This window comes from Papio anubis, chromosome 1, assembly GCF_008728515.1.
Source record: "Papio anubis isolate 15944 chromosome 1, Panubis1.0, whole genome shotgun sequence".
Lineage (NCBI taxonomy): Eukaryota > Metazoa > Chordata > Mammalia > Primates > Cercopithecidae > Papio > Papio anubis.
Genome location: NC_044976.1, coordinates 102,131,414 through 102,154,041, shown reverse-complemented (window position 1 = coordinate 102,154,041; position 22,628 = coordinate 102,131,414). Strand labels below are relative to the sequence as shown.

At 35.9% G+C, this 22,628-nt stretch overlaps 1 long non-coding RNA gene and 1 pseudogene across 2 annotated transcripts; one reads left to right on the top strand and one right to left on the bottom strand.

Moving 5' to 3' along the window:
* Nucleotides 1-1,618: 1,618 nt before the first annotated feature.
* Nucleotides 1,619-9,843, bottom strand: LOC116274560 (annotated as a pseudogene). Its single transcript, XR_004183321.1, has 11 exons — nucleotides 9,627-9,843; nucleotides 9,134-9,280; nucleotides 8,122-8,319; nucleotides 7,442-7,672; nucleotides 6,572-6,705; nucleotides 5,652-5,774; nucleotides 5,458-5,557; nucleotides 3,364-3,477; nucleotides 3,124-3,249; nucleotides 1,986-2,101; nucleotides 1,619-1,808 (listed from the first exon to the last, which is right to left on the bottom strand). The product of XR_004183321.1 is annotated as a pancreatic alpha-amylase-like (transcript).
* A 5,159-nt stretch (nucleotides 9,844-15,002) lies between these two features.
* On the top strand, nucleotides 15,003-21,668 carry LOC108584064. Its single transcript, XR_004176568.1, has 3 exons — nucleotides 15,003-16,192; nucleotides 16,409-17,025; nucleotides 20,336-21,668. It is a non-coding gene; the product is annotated as an uncharacterized LOC108584064 (long non-coding RNA).
* Nucleotides 21,669-22,628: the final 960 nt, after the last annotated feature.

The following is a 22,628-nucleotide window of genomic DNA, read 5'->3' as shown; positions in this document are numbered from 1 at the left end:
AAAGATATTTAATTAGGAGGCAGGAGTGAGCAAAGAAATATACCCCAAAAGAATATCTGGTGACCATTGATGTTTTTTGGTTGGAAGACTTGTAGCCACATGTAATCTAGGATGACTAATGCAGAAGGGGAAAGACTGCTAAATCAAAAGAGGAAGGATAGTCCAAGTCCTCAAAAGGATAAAAATGGAATGGTATCATTAACATAAGCAGAGAAAATGGCCTTTCTTAAGATGAGTGTACCTCTTTCATTATAATGGGAGAAAAAGAAAGGAGAAAATCCTAGGAAAATGCAGGACAGCTCTCCAAATTGGCCTTGGACCAGCAGTTTTCCCCTTCTCTCACTGTGCTTCTCAAAGAATAGCTGTAGAATGGGCTGGGAATGCAGCATCCTGAGATAGGAGCTCAGGCTCCTGCCCTGTGTCTCTTAGAACAGCTTTTTCTTGAGTGCTGGCCCCAGTGTATCATGTAACGATTACCTGGGTTATAAAACTCTAGGGCAGGCTTCTTTCAAAGGGTTCCTCAGCTGTGGTACAAATAGGACATGTGCAGATGAGACTTCCACCACCCTGGGCAAACTGTGTGAGTCTTGGGAGGCTGTCTCCCTCACTTGAACCCCAGGCTGTGTCCCTTGATGCACATCAAGTAAGCAATAAACCTGCTTCAGCACAGCTTTTTTGTGTGTATGTTTCTAAATCACTGGAAATTCCAAGTGAAACTGCAGTCCAAGATGCAGTGAGCCAAAAGGTGGGTACCAGCATAGTGAATCTGCCTTGTGGCAGGAACACTTTACAGATTAAGAAAAGAATGGAACAGTTTCGAGGTTAGTGGCCTCTATGTGCTCATTTAAGTGTAAACAAAATAGCAAGAGTTATAAAGGAAACCAAGATGAGAGCCTAATGAATTACATATTTTAAGAATCAAGATGAAGAAGAATGAATAGGTAGAGAATTGGGAAGAAACCAGACTACAAGGTGTGTGAAACCCTAAGAAGTAAATATCCATATTGTAGAATAAGTAAAAGAACAAAGGTCATAAACATACAAGTCTAAGCAGTGAGAAAAAAATAGAAAAAAGAAGAAAGAATATAAAAGAGTAGGAGAAGATTCCAGCAGGCTCAATGAGATTAACAACTGTAAGATTGTATAATTTAGGTTTCTTCTATTGAAATTACTTGATGAATGTATGAAAAGTACACATATTATAAAAACCATACAACCGGGCTAATTTTACATAGGAATCAACATTAAACCAGCAATTCCTAATTAACTGGTGAAACACTCTTTGGAAGAATTACTGGAGAATGACAGAAATTAAGGTAGACAGGTAAATGATACTAATGACAATGACATATAGGTTAGATGCTTTTCTTAGTTCATATAATTTAAATGGGTTTAAGTCAGTCTTCTGAGAGGCATAACGATGTGCTGACTTTAATTATCTTATAATTATTTAATAATTAAGTGGGATTTTCATACTGTTGATCTTTTTCTGAATTTTTCAAGTTGATTACTAATTGCAGCTTTGACTAAAAATTAATGAAATATAAATATTACTGTATATGTAAGAAAAGAAACACACTTGGCTATTGTTTTGAGGATATGCATTTAATTTTAAAATTTATAATTTAGATTCAACATGAATTGCAATAAATGGATCTTCAGCAGAGTTACTAATAGAAAATTGAGCTTTGCCATCATTAGAAACGTAGATTTTAATGCCTGTGCAATTGCCATCAATTTTATCTCCAGAAATGACATCACAGTATGTGCCAGCAGGAAGACCAGTTTGCAAAGTTAAAGAAAATGACCTGGAAAATAAAATTTAAGATTGAACTTCAATACATTGAAAAACAGGAATACTGACTAACATAAATAAACAGCATAACTTTATGTTGTAGAACCCTAAGCAGACAAGGTCTCATTAAGAAGAAAACCCATATGCCTCTCTAGTAGTTGTAAATAGCTTTCTCAGGACCAAAAGTCACCTTACAGCAAACAGAGCAAGTTCGTGGCCATGTGGTGAAAACATTACCAAAAAATCAAAGTTGAAGAATATCAGTGAAGATTGGCAGGAACGGTCACACTTTGATAAAAGTGCCACCTTAGTAAAATCAAATTTGTTCTCAACTGAACTTAATACCAACTACTTTTAACAATTTAAAGGGTATTATTTTTTAACCTCCTTTTTTCCCCACGAGGATAAAAAGAATTTGGGTGTACATACAAACAATCTAGCATTTCTATGAGGAAGTGATTTTTTGAAATATAAAGCTTTTTCACAAAAATTTATTTTGGTATTCTCATCCACAAAAGAAATTAATTAAAGAACCAGACATCAGCCTTTTTGGCAGGAAAGAGATCAACTTGACTTATATATTTATTTATTTCTTCATTTTTTATCAGTGAAATATAATTTATATTAGAATGAGCTAAGTGTGAGTATCAGTTGGCCTTGGACAGAGACAATTCAACTGTTTGCAAGGAAGTCTTCTGAGCTATATGTTAGGGAATCATTTATACCACAGGCAAAGGATATAAGAATCACAGATGAAAGGCCAATAATGAGAAGTTTCAGAACTAAAACTCAAATCTCCCGAAGCAAATCATTAACCACAAGATACATATTATTTATATATATGCTTTAAAAATGTGATTTGTCACAAGGAGACAGAGAAGTGAAGAAACTATACCAAAAAACTAGGTAGAGCAGTCCTTGAGAAAAACAGTTAGAAATAAAGGTATTTTAATACTGAGGCAGCATTTTTTCATGATTAAAAAAGCAGGACTACAAGACACGTTCTTTTAATGATTTCACAATCCTTATATTAATTACCTTGTGTATTTTGTGGCATGTGTAGGTGAGCATATGCATGTTAATTCTATGTATGTATAAGATACTGTAAGGGTACACAGAAAGGACTCTGCTTACAACAGAAAGCCCTTATGAAAAGAGGAGAACGAAGGAGGAAGAACCATCATCATTTTGCTTCATACATTTTTGATCACTATTATCTTGCTCCACCGACTAAATGATTTTCGAGATACCATAAAAGTAAATGAACAGAAACAAAAGATAGATCAGACATGCTGATACAAAATGTATTTTAATTGATATTTACTTACCAGGTCATCATTGTTGAAAACAATGAATCCTTTATTTCCTCTTCCAAAGCCCTTGGTTACTCCCATTATCATACCAGTTTGTAAAGGCTCGCATCCACTACATTCTTGAGGAAAGCAACCATGTTCCTACAAACACAGTAACACATAAAAAAAAGTTGAGTATTCTTAAGCTTCAACTGTTTTAAATAAAATGCTAAAGAAGTTTCCTATTAGGGGACATGTCAGAATAAATATTCTCACCTTATTTGGCTCATCGATGTTCACAGACCCAGTCCATTTGCCACAAGTAGTGTCTGGATTAATGGTAACTTCTTCAATTGCTCCATTATTATTTGGTGTGTAATCGTTAACATCCTGAATTAGGGGAGAATAGGAGGTATAACATCCCATGTAATTTACCTCTTCCTTCTCCTTTTCTGGAAGCCAACCCTATCCTGTTACTTGTGTCTGCAGTCCAGTGACTTGATCTAGAATCAAATGCCTTCATTAATTTTTTATAGCCCTTTGCTTGGTCTTCATCATCTCTCTATGCTCAGGTTCTTTTTCTGCCATATTAAAAACAAAGGTAACAAATTTTTTATACTCTGAACACATTCCAGGACATTACAAAGGCTTCTTTGCTCATCACCCAGGCTGGAGTACAACGACACAATCATAGCTCACTGCAGCCTTGACCTCCCAGGCTCAGGCGTTCTCCCATATCAGCCTCCTAGTGACTAAGACTGTTGATGTGCACCACCACACACCCAGTTCATTTTTTTTTTTTTTTAATTTCGGTGCCACAGACAGAGGTCTTGCTAAGCTTGCTCAGATTTGTCTTGAACCCCTCAGGTCACGTGGTCACCGCCTGGCCACCATAAAGTGCTGGGTTCCCTGAGCTCTGAGCGACTGCACACCTGGCCTGCAGGGGCTTCTTAACATCACTGTAAAATACATGCAATGTCTTTGTAGTGGGCAGGACATTAGTACCAGAACACCAAGATTAAAACACAGGCTCTATTGCACTAGTAGCTAAGAAAACTTAATCAATATACATAATTCCACTGTGTCATTTTGTCATTTTAATAAAATGAATATTGTTTATCTTTGCTCAAAAATTAAGTAGTATATCTGACAATGCCCTAGACGTGACATGTCTTCTAAATAAATCTTAGAGCCCTTCATGCTTCTTTTTAGATAAATGGACAAAAAATAATACATCAGATATTTTTTATTAATTATTACATTTTTAATACTATGTGTTTTGGTTAGCACTTTAAAAATACAAAATTAAAAAAAAACACGAAATAACCCTGGAGGGTTTTCCAGTGTTGACTTTAGAATCATGTCATATATGGTGAAAAGTGAACAATACTAAGAGTTTTTTAGCAGGCAACAGTCCTGGCAAAGTGCGACAGTGCAGAAGTAGCCGGAAAAATTAAATACTCTCTGACTCTAACGTCAGAAATAGAATGATGAAGTAGAAATTATAAGAAATTGGCTTGATATAAAAAGTACATCTAAATATTAAAGCTGTTTAACAATAGAATCAGTTGCCATTACCACAAATTAGCCGACTACTCAAACTGAAAGGAATCTAAAAGAAGCTAGCTAGATATCAGTGTGACTCATAGGAAGGAGGAATTTCTGCTTTAGACATGAAGTCTCTGATGCTGTTTCTGAACCCTTTAGATTAAAAGAAACCCTTCTACTAGCTTTCCAAATATCTTTACACTCTTATTTCTCTGTTCCTTTGTGAAACTACTCATCAGATTAATGTCTTTATCACACTCCCAAAAGTTTTTCTCATTCTTACCTTTCTTGGAATACTCTATACATTTCTATTCTTTAGTACATATAATTTCCTTCCTCTTATAGGACACTTTGCCTATTTAACTTAGCTCAACTGACTCATTTCTTTGTATTCCATGTAACATTTTAAAAGTACTTAACAAACATTTATGTTGTTCTCACTACGGGCAGATGATGTTTTAAGTTCTCTACAAGTGTTGGCATATATAATCTTGCTATCAACCCTGAGGTAGATACTTATTAGAAATACATATTTTACTCCCTGTGTCTAGCTCTTATTTTTAGGTGTTTTTTTTTTTCTTTTTCCTGTTGGCTAGGGGGATGTTTCGTATCTCTGAAACAGCTTGCATACTCTTTTTCAACGAAGAATATAAATTTTACTCCTTTAATATAACCTGCCTAAAATCAGAGCCCTGTGTCAGGTTTACACATAATTAAATATTTGTTGAATAAATACATAATTAATAGTTGTCATATTAAGTTATAACATGATTGCCTCCTTTTTCTTGAGAAAAGGATATTTTGAACAACTCCAAAACTTACTTTTCCATTTTGAAAATTTCTTGGCCAACGGTAGCTTGACATTACTCGTGTAAATCCATAAGGATGAGCAAGCATAAATCCAACTGCCATTTTATACAGCCTGAAAGTTACATAATTATATTATCATAGAATATCAGAATATTCTTGCCATCATTAAAAGATGTGTTAAAAAAATAGAGAACTTTGGTTTCTACCTGGCGTCCCAGAAGGTAAGAATAGAGGCTCCTCCAGCCCCATGTCCTCGTTGATTGTCATGGTTATCCACAAAGACAAGTGCTCTGTCAGAAGGCACGAAACCCCAACCTTCTCCCCAGTTCCTATTTTTGAAAAATAAGATATACGTTGATGTATCATTTCACAATTGTTTTAGAGTAATTTAACTGTGCATCTCTTTCTGTAGGGCATGGCATCTGAAGATTAATTCTCTCTCTAATTAAATGGTTATTCTGTAAGATATATATTTACAGACACATATATATATGTGTGTCTACCTACATACCATACACACTCACGTGTGTAATCTACATATATAGTCCATATTTGTTTATACATGTTTGGAATACTTATGTTCATATTAGAAATACAAGATTTTTGTTATTAAAAAAGGTCCTTTTAGAGGTTTCAGCACATTATACTTTAGAAGCACTCCAGAAGGATCAATATCCATATCACATTATACAGAATGTCAAACTGGATTAAAATAAGGCTTCAATACTGTATTGTTACCATATACATATTTTAATATTTTAAATTAATATATGTAAATTCTAAAGTATGGACACTTTGTACATACTTTATAAATGACAGGATCATTTAAAAAATAAACCGGCTTCAAAAGATTATATGCAAACATCAGTCAAATCTTGTATATTCATCTCGTACTTAGATGAAAATTCCTAGGGAATGTTTAGGGTTCCTAGGCATACCGTCTTGTGACAGACACTCTAAATACAAAAGATGATTCATTCGAGTTTAGGGCACTAGAATACTTATCATTAAAAATTGCCTCCTTGACAGTTGTCTGAATAAGAATGTTCCAGAAGATAACTCACACTGGGGTAGTATGAATAATAGATCTATGAAATAATTCAGGGGAAAAGTTGTATTTAATTACTTTAAGTAAGACATCTTCTCTCCATTCCACTTGCGAATAACTGTGCCGAGTTTTGCACCATACTTGAATTCTGTCACCCGGCCATTTCCAAAGTACTCACTGCTTTTAATTGGCTCACCACCCAGATCAATTACCTAGTAGAAATTTAGGAAAAAATAACATTTTTCATAAGGTCTTTAAAGCATTTTAACCAATAATTTAATGTTATATAACAAATAGCTTTAAGTTATTTATTATTTGTTTTTGTCTTGTTTTGTTTTTCAGAGACAGGGTCTTGCTATATCGTCCAGGATGGTCCCAAACTCCTGGCCTCAAGCAATCTTCCTGCCACAGCCTCCCAAAGTGCTGTGATTCGTGAAATCACAGCACGAGCCACCACTCCCAGTGCTATTTGTTATGTAAAATGCTCAAAATGGTTTTCCTATTCTTATTATCTCAATAGGTAATATTCTTATATTCTTTTTTTGAGAAAGTATACACTACAATATTGAAAGACACATAATGTCAAAGTTACCTGCTGTCCTGTGAGAATGTTTACCTAATTTTTAGTCTTGTACATCAATGATAATAACAGATCACATTAATACATTTACTATCTGACTGACATTTCTTGATAAATATAAACTCGTTTCATTTCCAAAGAAAATAAAGACATAACTATTGTCAGTATCCTATATTCTGTGTGCTCCATAAAACCTGTTGTGATAAAGAATTAGATATGCTGTATCTGAAGAAGAGGAGTTTAAAGAACAGTGTTTTACATAAATGACTCAGTCCTTATCCTACGGAAATTGCATTTTTAATTGAATCTGCCATTAATTTTCTAATGAATAAGATGATATTTTATATGCATATATGCATTGAATGTACCTCCTGGTAAATGAAAGGTTTACTTCCTTGAGGAAACCAGTTACTGTTGAGATTATGCAGTTTGTCCAAAACTGCCTTTATGTCTCCAGGCCACATGTGCTTGGAAGCATCAAGTCTGAACCCTGCAACTCCCATGTCAATGAGATTGTTCATATATTCGGCAATCTTGGAACGCACATAATCCTTCTCCAGCGCAAGATCAAGAAGACCAGTCAGACGACAATCTCTGACCTGTTGAGGTAAAAATGTTACGACTGATTCATAAAACCTCACTTTTCACCTGATAATCCATTTGCTTATTCATATATTCAGTAATTCCTCAATAGATGTTTTATAGGGACTTCCTTGCATTAGGACCTGGGGATGCTCACATTCTACTATAGATGTATCTTTGAAATATTTTGTAGTAGAAAATAGAGAATTTAAGAAATAAAGTCGATGAGCTTTTGAATTGGTTGGAAGATTTTTTAAAGTGAGCTTTTAAAAGTGTGTATTGATTAAAACTCTTAAATTAATATTTAAAAGTTTTAATATGGATTTGAGTTTCATAGTCAAATTTGTTAACCTGTGTCCCTGAGAGATCTAAATTAGTATTTAAACTGAAGCTCCATTAGCTACATGTCTATAATAAAAGGCATATATCACTCTTTATTCAGATCACTGTCTTAAAAAAAAATTACCTGAGTAGCATCATTATAGTTCTCGATATCTCCACTTGAAGTTTTACATTTACCATCATTAAAATCCCATCCAGAATACGGGACTGCTGGAAAGTCCCTACTTCCAGGGTTGAAGTAACTTCCACAAGTACTGCTTGTTCCTGCACTCACAGCATTACCACACATATGATTAATTACAGCATCCACATAAATACGAACCTAGAAAGCAAAGTTTCTACTTCAGCGTGACTGACAGAGAGGTAGACGCTTAAAGCAGTATTGATTAAAGTTTATAGTATGTTAATAAAACTCCAAAATATTTCATTATATCTTATAACTATTTTCCTACAAGATCAAAAGTCAACTGTGAAAGGAAAGTAATGTGAACTAAACACCTACATTCATTCTAGACACTTGGTCAAATATTTAGAGTAATGATAAATTGAGAGAACCAGAAACTACCATAAATAGGAGGAAACGCAAAAAGCCCATTTCGGGGAGACAAAACACAGATGAGACTGGACAGGTTACTGTTTTGGAAATGTCAGTGGGTCACCAGGAGAAAGCCTGTACTCTCTACTTAGCAGTTGAAGACAAATAAGGTAGATATTAGTCTCCAATTATGCTGCTCATTAAATACAGAAGCGAGCTATTCATCACGAAAAACCCAGGAATTACTAATGGAAACACAAGTTACCTAAAAATGATAGCAAATATTGTAACTGAAATTATAATTCCTAACCAGAAAAGTCTTTCCAGGAAATATGGATAGTTATAAGGGTTAAAATTTGATGTTTTGCTTTAGAAGTAAATTCTGCTCTAAACTTTAACTTATCTCTTTAGTAGATAGAGAACACGTACACAAATATTTACAAAAGTTGAACATAAGACATTTAACTTTAAGTTTTAAAGCATGAAGTAAAATTTTAAAAAAATATAAAATGTGGAAAACTGTCTACTTAAAAGGAGCAAGAAAGAAGAGAGAAATCATTTTCCTATGTGTTATTTTTAAAGGAAACTAGAATTCACTTACCCCAACATTGTTACATCTAGTCACCATGTTTCTAAATTCATCTTCATTTCCAGATCTTGTGCATAATTTATAGCTAACTGGTTGGTATCTTTCCCACCAAGGTCTTGAAGGGTTGTGAATTGCAACATTTTCATTTGGTGGAGAGACCTACAAATGTAACCGTCTTAATAAGCACCAAATTGTGTCTTACCCTATAACATTGGATGTTCTAGAAACTAATCAATAATATAAAAATATTCTTGAATCTTTGTATCTGCAGCTATCTTTTGAAAATATTAACAGCACATTGGAGGATTCTCACTGAAGAAAGATTATCTCAGAAACAAAATATAAAGTTGCCAAAAATACTACATTGTTTTGTCCTCAGAAAACGGTTTTACTTAGAATACTTAACTGTGAAGTAAAATGTTGCCCAAGCTTAACAGATCAGATCAGAACACTGTTTACTACAAGCACAGTGAATTCTGCAATTTATACTATGAATAATACCCACCTGAACCCCTCCAAATCCCTTGGGAGCTAAATATCGCTCACATTCAAGAGCAATATCAGCCCATCGCCATTCAAACAGATGAACGATAGATGTCCGTCCTTGTTGTGTATTTGGAGAATACTGAGCCCAGCAGAACCCAATGGTTAAAAGCAACAGAAAGAACTTCATTTTGCTGTGAAGTTGTCAGTGTCCTTTCCAGAAACTATTTATATTCTTGTAAGAAACACATTTTGCAAAGTAAATATTAACATTAATAAATACTTGATAGCAAACTGTTTATTCATAATATGAAAAGGATTATCAATCATAATTTTAACAGGTGAAGAACATTAAAAAGTCTCTCATGGAAATAACTTAAATGACCTTTTAGAATCTAATGTTTTTTTTTGTTTTTTTTTCTTATATCAGCACTTTTATTTTTCCTTACACAATGGTGTGTTACTGGGCCCTAATGTTCTCACATCACAGTAGACAACCAAAATTTGTTGTCATCTCTTTAAAGATCGAGAATTGCGTACAAAAAAACTTTACATAAATTAAAAGGAGGAATACATTTACAGCTATACATGTGAACTGCTTCCAACTTAAGGCAAGTAACAGCCCACAGGGTTCTGGCAGACAACATAAGCTAAGAAAGGAAACTGGGTCCTATGGCTTGGACTTTCCAACCCTGACAGATTGACAGGACAGAAACAACTGGTTCAGGAGTCCTTGTCAGCCTCTAGACAAATCCCAGAACACTCAGCCCTGACACATTAATAACCTGCACACATCAGAGACTGCTGGCCATGCAGACTCACCAAGCCACAGACTTGTCTTCCACAAGCACGTTTTTAGCCATGAAGTGACCAAGCCACATGTACTAAAGACTGAAATCCAAGATATGTACAGATACCAAGGGGAACTGTTAATTTGAATGCAAGGTCAAAATCAGCAACCATTTCTACAGTCCAGTGCTGATATCAGATACGAGCTTCAAGGACAACTTATTTTCGAAGCCTTATACCAGTTTGGTGAGGCTAGCATGAGGTGTATGCATCTGCCAGGGGCAAATTTATACTTCTGAATTAACCCATGCAGCAAATTCTATGCATCTGCTCACAGTCCATTTAGAAGCATTTGCGGTGGACGATGCAGGGGGCCAACTCGTTGTACTACTGCTTGCTAATCCACATCTGCTTGAAGGTGGACAGTGAGGCCAGGATGGAGCCGCTGATCCACACCGAGTACTTGTGCTCTGCATTAGATTATATGAGTATTTCAAAAATATATAGTTTGGGTTAATATTTTTATATATTTTGTATTAACAAGAGAATCAAATGTAAAATTATCCTAAGGCCTAAGAAATTATTGGCCAGTTTCCACTAAAAGAGAAGTTTTCTGGAGAAAATGCAATACCTAATTTATCTTCTTACCTCTCATATCTACTATTATACGTTGCTGGTGGTGTGCATTGTACTGCTGTCAATTTGTGATAGAAATATTTAAACAATGTCTTTTAATTAATATTCTCCTAATTAATTAGTATATCTCAATTACAATGTCAGTGTTTCCTTTTCATTTATACTATGTCATTTATCACTAAAGACTCTAAATATTCTTTCCAATGAGTTAAAAGAAAGAAAAACTATTCTCTGTTGGAACATGAATAGCAAATTTTCAGCAAAATAACACTTGTAAAACACAAAGATGGAAAAAGAAATCCTAGTCAATTTAAAATACAGAGAGGACTGATGTTGAGGTAACACAAGTGTCTAAGATAGAATTGTATGGAATTCCTATAGTAACACCCAATTTTTGTAAACTATATGTCCAGGAACAGAGGCTCCATTTTAGATCTCAATGTGTCTAAAAAGCAATCTTTCTTAGCAAATTCCAATATTCCTCTTCAATTTCAATATGACATTTTGTTCTAAGGTTAATAGATGTTAGAAATATGTCCAATCACAGAATATCAGCTACAACAGGACAATATATATAGAGTAGATAATTCTGTGGCTTTGATTTTATTCCTAGACTATCAGAGGAATCAATTTGGACTAGATGTAAGATCTTCATACTTTCACACATTCAGTCCCAAATAAGGCAGTGTCATTGTGAAAAAACTTTGAGTTTAGGTATGGTAAGGTATGCTACTAAATATTAATAATAATCACAGTACTGTGTTAAGGCATATACCTCAAAACATATCTTAACATGTAAACATTGTGACAAGTGCTATGTATTTTGACAACATAATAAGTACATTTGGATGACTGAGTGAAACATGTCAGTTCCAGCAAAATTATTTATATGTGTGTGCTGGAGGACAGGGAGCTTGGAGCAGTGTTAGGCACTAAAGCAAGTTTAAAGCAACAACCCAGGAGAGTCCAAAAAGGAGGGAAATACTGTGTCTGTTTTAGTCTGTTTGGGCCACTATAACCAAATACCATAAACTGAGTGTCTTACAAAAGCAGAAATTTATTTTCCACAGTTCAGGAGACTAAATTCAAAATCAAGCAGATTTTGTGTCTGGTGAAGGCTAACTTCCTAGTTCAAAGAGGGTACCTTGTGGCTGTGTCCTTATTTGCTGGAATAGTCAAGCATCTTATTCATAATAGCACTAAAAAGAGTTCCACTCCCAAATTCCTAATACTATGATCTCAGGTATTAGAATTTCAACATATACATTTTTGGGGTGAACATTCGGACCGTAACAATGTTTGATTACTGAACTAATTCTAATAGTGTTCTAATTACTGACAGCTAACGATGGATTCACTGAGAATTCTGAGGTGTTCCTACTTGCCTACAGGGTTTACTGTAATATATATATATGTATACATATATATAGTACATAAACTGTAGTATATATATACACACACATACTGTAATGTGTATACTAATATATTTCTTGTTCTGAGAATAAGACAAGATCATGAGGTTGTCTCTTAGAACTACGTTCAATGCCCATAAGAATCCAAGAAACTTAATACATGTAATTGGAAATGTTTTATTTCTTCATGGTGGAATTCTCGACATGATCAGAAGCTGTACTGATGGTGTAATTCAACTAATGAGAAAGACTGCAAGAGGCAAGAACTTTCTTTTTCTCAAGAGATTGGGAAATCATGAGGCAAAAAAAACTCACAGAGAAAGAAAGGCGAAGAACTTTATCAAAGGATAAAGGACAACAAATGATTCTGAGATCTAAATACTGCTTCTAGACCTCAGTCTTTTTGTTGCTGTTGTTGTTGTTTGACAAGTCCACAGATTGATGGTTAAGGTCAGAGAAGGAAATTATGCAAATAAACTGAAAATGTTTGTGATAAATTTGTATTAAAAGGCAGCAATGATCTGAGAACTAACGTAGCACGTCACTGTTGAAGGAAAGAGATTCTTCGCGAACAAAACAAGACTTTGGCATACCAAGAGCTTCCACCCATCAGTAGGTAGATGAGTTCCATCAGTGGTTTTGTCGTGAAAGAACTTCAATACAGCATGGCCTTTTTACAAAAAGGATTAGCATCAGCAGGAAAGAGACTAGTTCCTATACTGATTAAAGGTAATTTCACCTGGCTGTGTAACAGGCACCTCGGAAGCCATAACATACGGAAGGAAAAGAGCTGGTACTGCATGATTCTAAGGAATATTTTCGCACATGAGATATGGTACCCAGCTTTTCAGATAGAGAATTTGGAGATATTGAAAGCAAGCTGTAAGTGCCACAATAATAAACGATGTCAGTCTTAGACACACACAATGAAGCATAAAACTTGGAACTCGTTTTCACTTAAATCTGGAAGTTAATACCTAACTGAAGAAATGAAGCTGCTGTTTAAAGAACACATTCTATTCAACAAGGCTGCACTTTCAGGAAGAAAAACTAATTACTCATGAGTCCAGGATATGATGACAAATTAAGATTGCGTGGAAATAGAAGACCCTGGAGACATAAAGGGACATGAGGGACATGTATGTGTCAGAGAAAGTGAAAATGAGTCCATAGAAAAACAGTTTTGGAAAAGACTACAGAACAAAAGAAGGAATCAGTTAGGCTGGGCAGAGTGGCTGACGCCTGTAATTCCAGCACTTTGGGACGCCGAGGCGGGTGGATCAACTGAGGTCAGGACTTCATGACCAGCCTGATCAACATGAAGAAACCCCGTCTCTACCCAAAATACAAAATTAGCTGGGCTTGGTAGTGCATGCCTGTAATCCCAGCTATTCAGGAGGCTGATACAGGAGAATACATTGAACACGGGAAGCGGACGTTGCGGTGAGCTAGGATTGCACCATTGCCCTCCAGCCTGGGGAACAAGACTGAAACACAATCTAAAAAAAAAAAAAAAAAAAAAAAAAAAACAACAAAAAGGAAAGGAGCAGTCGGTGTTCCGTGTTAGGATAAATGCTTTGACTTTTAAATGACAAATACAATCGAGCTGTCCAAAGACAATTTGTTAGCCTTTCTAACTGGGACGTGCAGGGATACAATAGATTAGATCTAACTCCAACACACAGCCTGGAGTAAAGCCCAGGCAGGCAAACTGCAATATGAAGCAGAACTGCCCTTAAATAACCTGGGGATTTGGGAGTTAAAAAAAAAAAAAAAAAAGATGTTTAAAGTTACCGAGAATTTAAGGTTGTTATGTAACATTATTGCAGCAGAAAATTGAATATTAAACATTTTTAAACTACTTATGAGTTTCATTCAACTCATTTTCAATTAAATGTACAAACAATGCTTGGGGAAATAGCAACACAATTTCCACATGTGATTAGGTTATTTCACAATACTCTTTTAGAAATTTTAAGTTTTTAACCTTTCAAAAACATTTCCCTTATAAGATATTAAAATAAAATGTCTAAAAAACATCACATTTTAAAGTTTTTTTTCTATACTTGAATTTAAAAGCAACATTTCATGGCTGTTGAACAACTCTAACTTCCTTTCTTAAAACTTCCTTTCTCTGAATTACCTTTAAAGATTCTAGATTTGGAAAAAGCTGCTTACCACCACTTACAAAATATCTTGTATACTCACGGTTAATTTATAACCTAATTGAGAGTTGTGGGTTTTCACCTGTGATGTCACCTTTTGTAAAGTTCAAAATCCAGAAATATTAACTGCTTGGTTTGGCTAAACTCAGGTAACAGAATATTTCAAAGGATTTTCTTAAAGAGTGCTCAGCTTGATTAAAAGTGTATATTTAAGTTATAGGTATATTTAAAAGGCCTTTATGTTTTTCTCTTCGTGGATCACGTTTCTCTTGAAAAGAACGTTTCTGTTGACTGAATTACTTTTCCCCACTCTGGTCTTTCCACTCTAAATGTACCCAGGATAACTTCTGGTGGCCTGAAACTTTTTGGGAAAAATAGAAAAGGCATGATGGATTCCATTTTGGGAGAAACCTCTATTTTCCTCATGGAACTCCAGAATTTACAGGCTGATAGATCCCACTCAAAATCTGTTTTGTCTTACAGCTATACACGTTTATTAGGCCCTAGAAACTTCACGGTTTTCTATCCCTGCTCTTAAAGGGCTCCACTGGGAAGCCAATAATTCACTTGGGAAACAGGACAAGAGAAAATCTTATAAATGCTGTATCTTCTTCTGTTTTTCTGTGTAGCGATATGTGTTGTGTGTGATGACTGTAAGGAGAGCTCTAATTGATTGCCTCAAATAAAAATAAGCACTTAAATCAAATATTACAGAGGAAAGTTAAAACTATAATGCGTTTAGTTTATATGACTTTAATCTTTAAGAAATATAAATTGTTTTAAAGATTAAGTTGGTAAAATGCAAATGTCATCAAAATGTAAATAGGAGGTTGAAATCATGTAAGTTAGATACCAGGTTTGCTAAATGTTTCAAGTTGTACACTGCCTACTTTACAGCTTGGTAAGGCCTGCAGACATAAGAAATTAACTATGCCCCTAACAATGCTGAGAAAAGTCAGACTTTATCTGCATCTAGTACATAATTAAAACAACTAACCAGGTTTCACAGTAAAGTTGAAAATTGCTAAGAGTTACCATTAAAACATGTAAATAAGAAAACTAAAAATAAATTTACATGCAAGGTGTGTAAGAATAGTAAAATGTGTTTTTGGTAAAAGATGTGTTTTGGTAAAAAGGTATGAAAATATAAATCTTGTCTATGGAAAAAGGATTATTTTGAAACCAATGTAAGGGTAAAATTTGGCTTTCTTTCCCTTGTACAGATTTTCATGGAATAGAGAAGAATAGTGAAATATTTTGTTTGCCTTGTTGGCAGACTGCCAAGGAGAGAAAAGGTTAGATAGGAGACAAACTGTTTGGAAAGTGAAGTCTTCTCTCTTAATGAGTAAAGGTTATTGCCTAGTTTTAAAATTTCTGAGTCATCATTTTGGCAAAATAAATAACTTATGTGTAACCGGGAATTGTATTTCATAATATCAAGTGTTTTAAGCCTCTAACATTTGACAGGATTTCCAAAATCAAACTTCATGTTCAAAATTGTCTCTCCTGAAACCTAGCTTTTGTGTGCTACAGAGGGTCCTGAAGCATCCAGAAGAGAGGTAAACAGAATTTTTTGGCATGTTTAGGTAAGTGGGATTGCAAAAATTATGTTATATTTTAGTGATAGTTTTAATATATCTTCCAAAATTATATGGGATTTTAAAAATCCTAAACCTTGAGTATATGCTGTGAATCATAATTAGGATTATAATATTAAGTTACTGCAAACCACAGAAATAACCAAATATCTTTGCCAATCATGTTCTTGACTGTAACTAACCTGAACACTTTGTCATCTACAGAAAATTGTTGTCTTGTTTTAATCCTCTTCAAAAGACGTTTTACAATCAACTGGAGGACTTTAAAACATGCTCTCAAATGCAGGTTTCTGATAACTTTGGAAATCAGGACATGGGAATAAAAGAAAACATAAAAGAGTCATGAAGAGCTTAACTGTGAATATCAGACAGGAGGTAATTGCATGAACTAAACTAACAGATGTCTGAAATAATATTTTTTACTTTTTGCTTAAAACATTGCTATTCTTTGTTTTGTTCTTCAGAGTTAAGGAAACTTTTAAGCTGTCTACAGCTCTTAACAATTGAGTAAGGTATACTCCTGTGAACAAAATTTGGAGCATATTTGTTTCTCTCTGCTGGGTTACTCTAGAATTTGGAAACTATTTGGGAATATTCTTAACTAATGATAATGTAGTTATTTGCACCAGTGCAGTAACAATCCATTTTCTTTTGTAACATGACACAATTGGAGAAACTGGTTGTTTTACCAAGGTTTTGACTGGAAGGATATGCTTCTCTTTGAGGAATCAACTTTCACTTACACAGCCAATAAAAGCACACTGGGAAATGTGGCCTCCTACCCTGTCTACACAATCTGTGTACAGGGCTTCTAATCTATGGTAAGTAAACAATGTCACTATCTAACAGGCCTAGGAACCACACATTCTTGCGACCTTAAGAAGAGAGGAATTCACTCAATTTGTAGGTATTTGAGGGTACAAACTCATGGCTGGGCTTGGCTTTAAAAAAGTCCTATCTGAGATTCCATGTGGAACAGAGTTCCACCAAAGATAATTTTAAAAGACTATGCAAAAATAAGTATTTTTGCTTCACTTTATGCAAATAATCAAGCCAAGTATAGGCCTAAGTTTATTTTGCAAACAACTCAGTAATAATTTATTTTTAACAAAGCAACTATCGTGATTTGTTTTGAATAAAACTGAGGCCAGGAGAAAGAAAAATTTGATTAAAAACTTACCATACACTTGTCATTAAATTCTAATCTCATTAGTTGTTTTTAAGTTTTGCCTACTCTGTTAGTCTGTTCTCATGATCCTAACAAAGATACACCCGACACTGGGTAATTTATTTGAAAAAGGAGGTTTAATGGACTCACAATTTCACATGGTTAGGAAGGCTTCACAATCATGATGGAAGGCAAAAACATGGAAGCAGACAGGAAAGAGGAAGAGAACCAAATGAAAGGGATTCCCTGTTATAATACCATCAGATCTCCTGAGACTTATTCACTACCATGAGAACAGTATGGGGAAAACCACCTCCCATGATTCAATTGTCTTCCACAAGATCCCTCCCAGAACTCATGGGAATTATGGGAGCTACATTTCAAGAACTGACTTGGGTGGGGACAAAGCCAAACTATATCAGCTACATTTTAGACTAACCCTGCTTATTCCTGTAAACAAATGAGCAATCTCTGGCTGAAACTCAAAATAAAAAAGGGATAAGTAGTGTAAAAATCTGGATCAATATTCTGGTTTTGGGCAATGATTCTGAAAATCTCACCAGGTTATGGGAGTATGCAGGGTACCCACAACCAAGAGGTTCCTTTGTTTGGGAAAATAAAACAAGGAAGTTAACCAAAGCCAAGCCCCTTACACCCAAATCTTAGCAGGTATAACTATAGCAAATATCTGGGTATGGCTGAAGCATTGAGATTTTTGAGCTATCATTATTTATCCCCTTGTTTCATTTTTATACATGTCCTCTAATAACTCATTTTTTTCTTGCCTAAAGTCTATCAAGCTACAAATGATGATGCAAATGAAACCATGCATGGAAACACATTTCTTCCAAGGATCCTTAGAAAGGTCACAGGAGGAACCTTAGCTGCTGTTCCCCACACAATGCCCCTTTCCAGCAGGACGTAGCAAGAAGAATCATCACCCCACCTCCTTAAAAGCAGTTAGAGTCTCCACTCCTGCAGGGAAAAATGAGAGAGGAGAAAGAAACAAACCAGTGAGGCAGGCAGTTAGGGTGGGTCCTCAGCTGAATTCTTTCAAACAAAATAATAGCCTAAAAAATCCAACTATAGTCATAGAAATGTAAACTTGCATAGTGGGGTTTGACTAAGACATGCCCACAGCCACACAGATAAGAAAGTCTACACAGGTGACTTGTGCAGACATACCCACAATAAAAGTTTCTATCCCCCATGATATGGTTTGGCTGTGTCCCCACCCTAATCCCATCTTTAATTTCAACATGTTGTGGGAGGGAAACAGTGGGTGATAACTGAACCATGGTGGCAGGTCTTTCCCATGCTGTTCTTTTCTCAGGGTAGTTAATAAGTCTCACAAGACCTGATGGTTTTAAAAAGGGGAAGTTCTCTGCACAACCTCTTTTCTCCTGTCTGCTGCCATGTGAGACATGCCTTTTACCTTCTGCCATAATTGTGAGGCCTTCCCAGCCATGTGACACTATAAATCCAATATTCCTCTTTCTTTTGTAAATTTCTCAGTCTTGTGTATGTCTTTTTCAGTAGCATGAAAATGGACTAATACCGTAAATGGGTACCAGGAGTGGAGTGATGCTAAAATTATACATGAAAATGTGGAAGTGACTTTGGAACTGTGTAAGACACAGAGGTTGGAACTGTTTGGAGGTCTCAGTAGAATATAGGAAAGTGTGGGAAAGTTTGGAACTCCTAACGGCTTGTTTACGGCTTTGAGTAAAATGCTAATAATGATACAAAATCCAGGCTGCGGTGGTCTCAGATGAAAATGAGGAACTTGTTGAGAACTGGAGCAAAAGTGACTCTTGTTATGTTTTAGCAAAGACACTAGTAGCATTTTGTCCCTACCCTAGAGATTTGTGAATCTTTGAACTTGAGAGAGATGATTTAGTGTATCTGGCAGAAGAAGTTTCTAAGCAGCAAAGCATTCAAGAGGTAACTTAGGTGCTGTTAAAGGCATTCAATTTTAAAATGGGAAACAGAGCATAACAGTTCGGAAAATTTGCAGCCTGATACGATTGAAAGAACAAATCTCTTTTTCTGAGAAGATATTCAAGTCAGCTGCAGAAATTTGCATACGTAACCAGGAGCCAAATGTTAATCTCTAAGACAATGGGGAAAATGTCCCCAGGGCATGTCAGGGGTCTTCACAGCAGCCTCTCCTCTCACAGGCCTAGAGGCCTAGGAGGAAAAAGTGATTTCTTGGGCTGGGCATAGAATCCCTGAGCTATGTGCAGCCTAGTAACTTGGCGCCCTGCATTCCAGCCACTTCAGCCATGGATAAAATGGGCCAAGGAACAGCTCAGGCTATTGCTTCAGAGGGTGGGACCCCCAAGCCTTGATATTTTCCATGTAATGTTGAGCTGGGGGTGCACAGAAGTCAAGAATTGAGGTTTGGGAACCTCCCCCTAGATTTCACAGGATGTATAGAAACACCCAGATGTCCAGGCAAGAGTTTGCTACAGTGGCAGGGCCTTCATGAAGAAACTCTGCTAGGTTCATGCAGAAGGGAAATATGGGTCAGAGCACCCACACAGGGTCCCTACTGGGGCACCACCTAGTGGAGCTGTGAGAAGTGGGCCCCCCTTCTCCAGATCCCAGAATGCTAGATTCCTTGACAGCTTGTCCGTGCACCTGTAAGAGCCGCAGACACTCAACACCAGCCAGAGAAACCAGGCAGGATGGGGCTATATTCAGTGAAGCCACAGAGGCAGAGCTGCCCAAGGCCATGGGAACCCACCACTTGCATCAGTGTGACCTGAATGTGAGACATAGATTCAGAGGAGATCATTTTGGAGATTTATGATTTGACTGCCTTACTGGAATTCGTACTTGAATCGGGACTGTAGTCCCTTTGTTCTGGCCAGTTTCTCCCATTTGAAACAGTTGTATTTACTCAATGCCTGTACCCCCATTGTATCTACGAGGTAACTAACTTCCTTTTGATTTTACAGGGTCATAGGCTTACCCTGTCTCAGTTAAGACTTTGTACTGTGAACTTTTGAGTTAATGCTAAAATGAGTGAAGACTTTAGAGGACTGCTGGGAAGTCATGATTAATTTTGAAATATGAGGACATGAGATTTGGGAGGGGCTGGGGCAGTATGATAGGGTTTGGCTGTGTCCCCATCCAAGTCTCATTTTGAATTTCCAGGTGTTCTGGGAGGGACCTTATGGGAGGTAATCAAATCATGGGGCCAGGTCTTTCCTGTGCTAATGAATAAGTCTCATGCAATCTGATGTATTTAAAAACAGGAGGTTCCCCACACAAGTTCTCTTCTCTTTTCTGCCCACATGTGAGATGTACGTTTCACCTCTGCCATGGTTGTGAAGCCTCCCCAGCCACAGGGAACTGTAAGTCCAATAAACGTTTCTTTTGTAAATTGCCCAGTCTCAGGTATGTCTTTATGAGCAGCATGAAAACGGACTAATACACCTTGACACATGAGCAGTAAAGGGAACAAAGCAATATGGAGTAACTAAAGCTATGGGTCACAGGCAAATTAGGACAAGGTGAAGCTACCCAAAATTTGTACTGTATGCAAATGAGATGCCCAGCCCTTATCAGGTTTTTGATAAAAGGGTTTGCATTCAACTGTAAAGATGACAACCCTCTTTTAAGCCCCCTTTCCACAGTGGAGAGCTTTCTTCTTTTGCTTATTAAACTTTCATTTCTACCTCACTTTGGTGTCCACACTTCTTAATTTTCAAGGTCACGAGACAAAGGACTCCAGATGATGCCTCAAATAAGAGACTGCCACGTGGTAGTGCATTGGTTAAACTGTAATATTTGGAAACCACTTGCCCTTTGTTTACCTTTTCAATTACTTTGAACCCAGGATACACACAAAGGTTCTGTATGCTTGTGTGTGTGTGTGTGTGTGTGTAGATGGATGTATGTGTGTGTATATATATATACACATGTATTTTTATATATATGTATTCATATATATACATGTATTTATATATATATGTATACACATGTATTCATACATATATATGAAAATCTGTAAGACCATACATTCAAAACATTTCTATGTGGTCTCTCTTAAATTAATACCCTGAAAAATGCAGTTTTATTTTACACAAAACATTCCCTTTCTCAGAAAAAGTTCTAATAATGTATTATTTTCTCCTTTTATTTCTTCATTTTTAAGCTGTTTGTGATAAAAGGATACAAATTAAGTTTTTGATTCAATATTTTAGAAGAAAATGCAGAAAAATGTTTATACTAAGTAATGTTTTTCTCTGTGAAACAAAATTTTTAAAAATTTGGCCGAGTGTAATCCCAACACTTAGGGAGGCTGAAGCAGGAGGATTGCATGAGCCCAAAAGTTCAAGACCAGCTTTCCCTATTAAAAAAAAAAAAAAGAAAAAAAAAAAAAAAAGTTTATTTTAAAAAATATTAACAAATAAAAACATAAATAAACTTACAGGCTTATTTTTCATTGAAATAGTTGTAAGGGAGGATAAGTTACTTTTTCTCTACCTTCTTTGGTTTAATGGCGGGGACATATGAATCAAATAAATAAAAGCTTAATAAGAGAGGGAAAAACATATTGAATTATGTAGATAGCCAGGAACATAAGAGGCATCCACAAAGAGTGCAAAAATGAAATCCTTAAGATATGGAGTTTCTCCCAACAGTAGCCAAAAGAAATAAAAATTTAGAAAAACCCTCTGAGAGCGTTAGTAGAACATCAGTGGCAAGAGGGTGCAACCTGCATTTCTATCTGACCATCTACAAATTCTCAGGGCATCCAATCTGATGATTGACTGTCTGTACAGCAAGCCCAACATCATGTACTCTGCCACCAGGAGGAAAGCCAAGCCAAGCACTCAAGACACAGAATAAGACAAACAGGAAAGCAATGGCTGTCCCTGGGAGTGAAAGGGTCAATAAGCAATGAATATTCAAGAGAAAATTCACCAAAATACCATTCCAAAGAACTAATTCTTATAATTGTTTTTCTCCTGCAATTCTCAATTTGGAAAAGAAAAAACAGAGTCCTGTATTTGTATTTTTGCAGGCAAAACTCCAGGATCTGATCCAGCAAAAATTTCTGCATCAGCTTTGTCGGATCTCAGTTCAGCTACAGCCTCTGGAGCAAGTGGGATGCCTGCCTGTCCATTCATGGTTGCCTAAGCCACAGAAAAGGAGAAACACTTTTTCTCTTCCCTCCTGGTTCAGTGTCTGGGACTCTACAAATTAAACTGACCACAGACAAGTTAACAAGAAAAAAAAAAA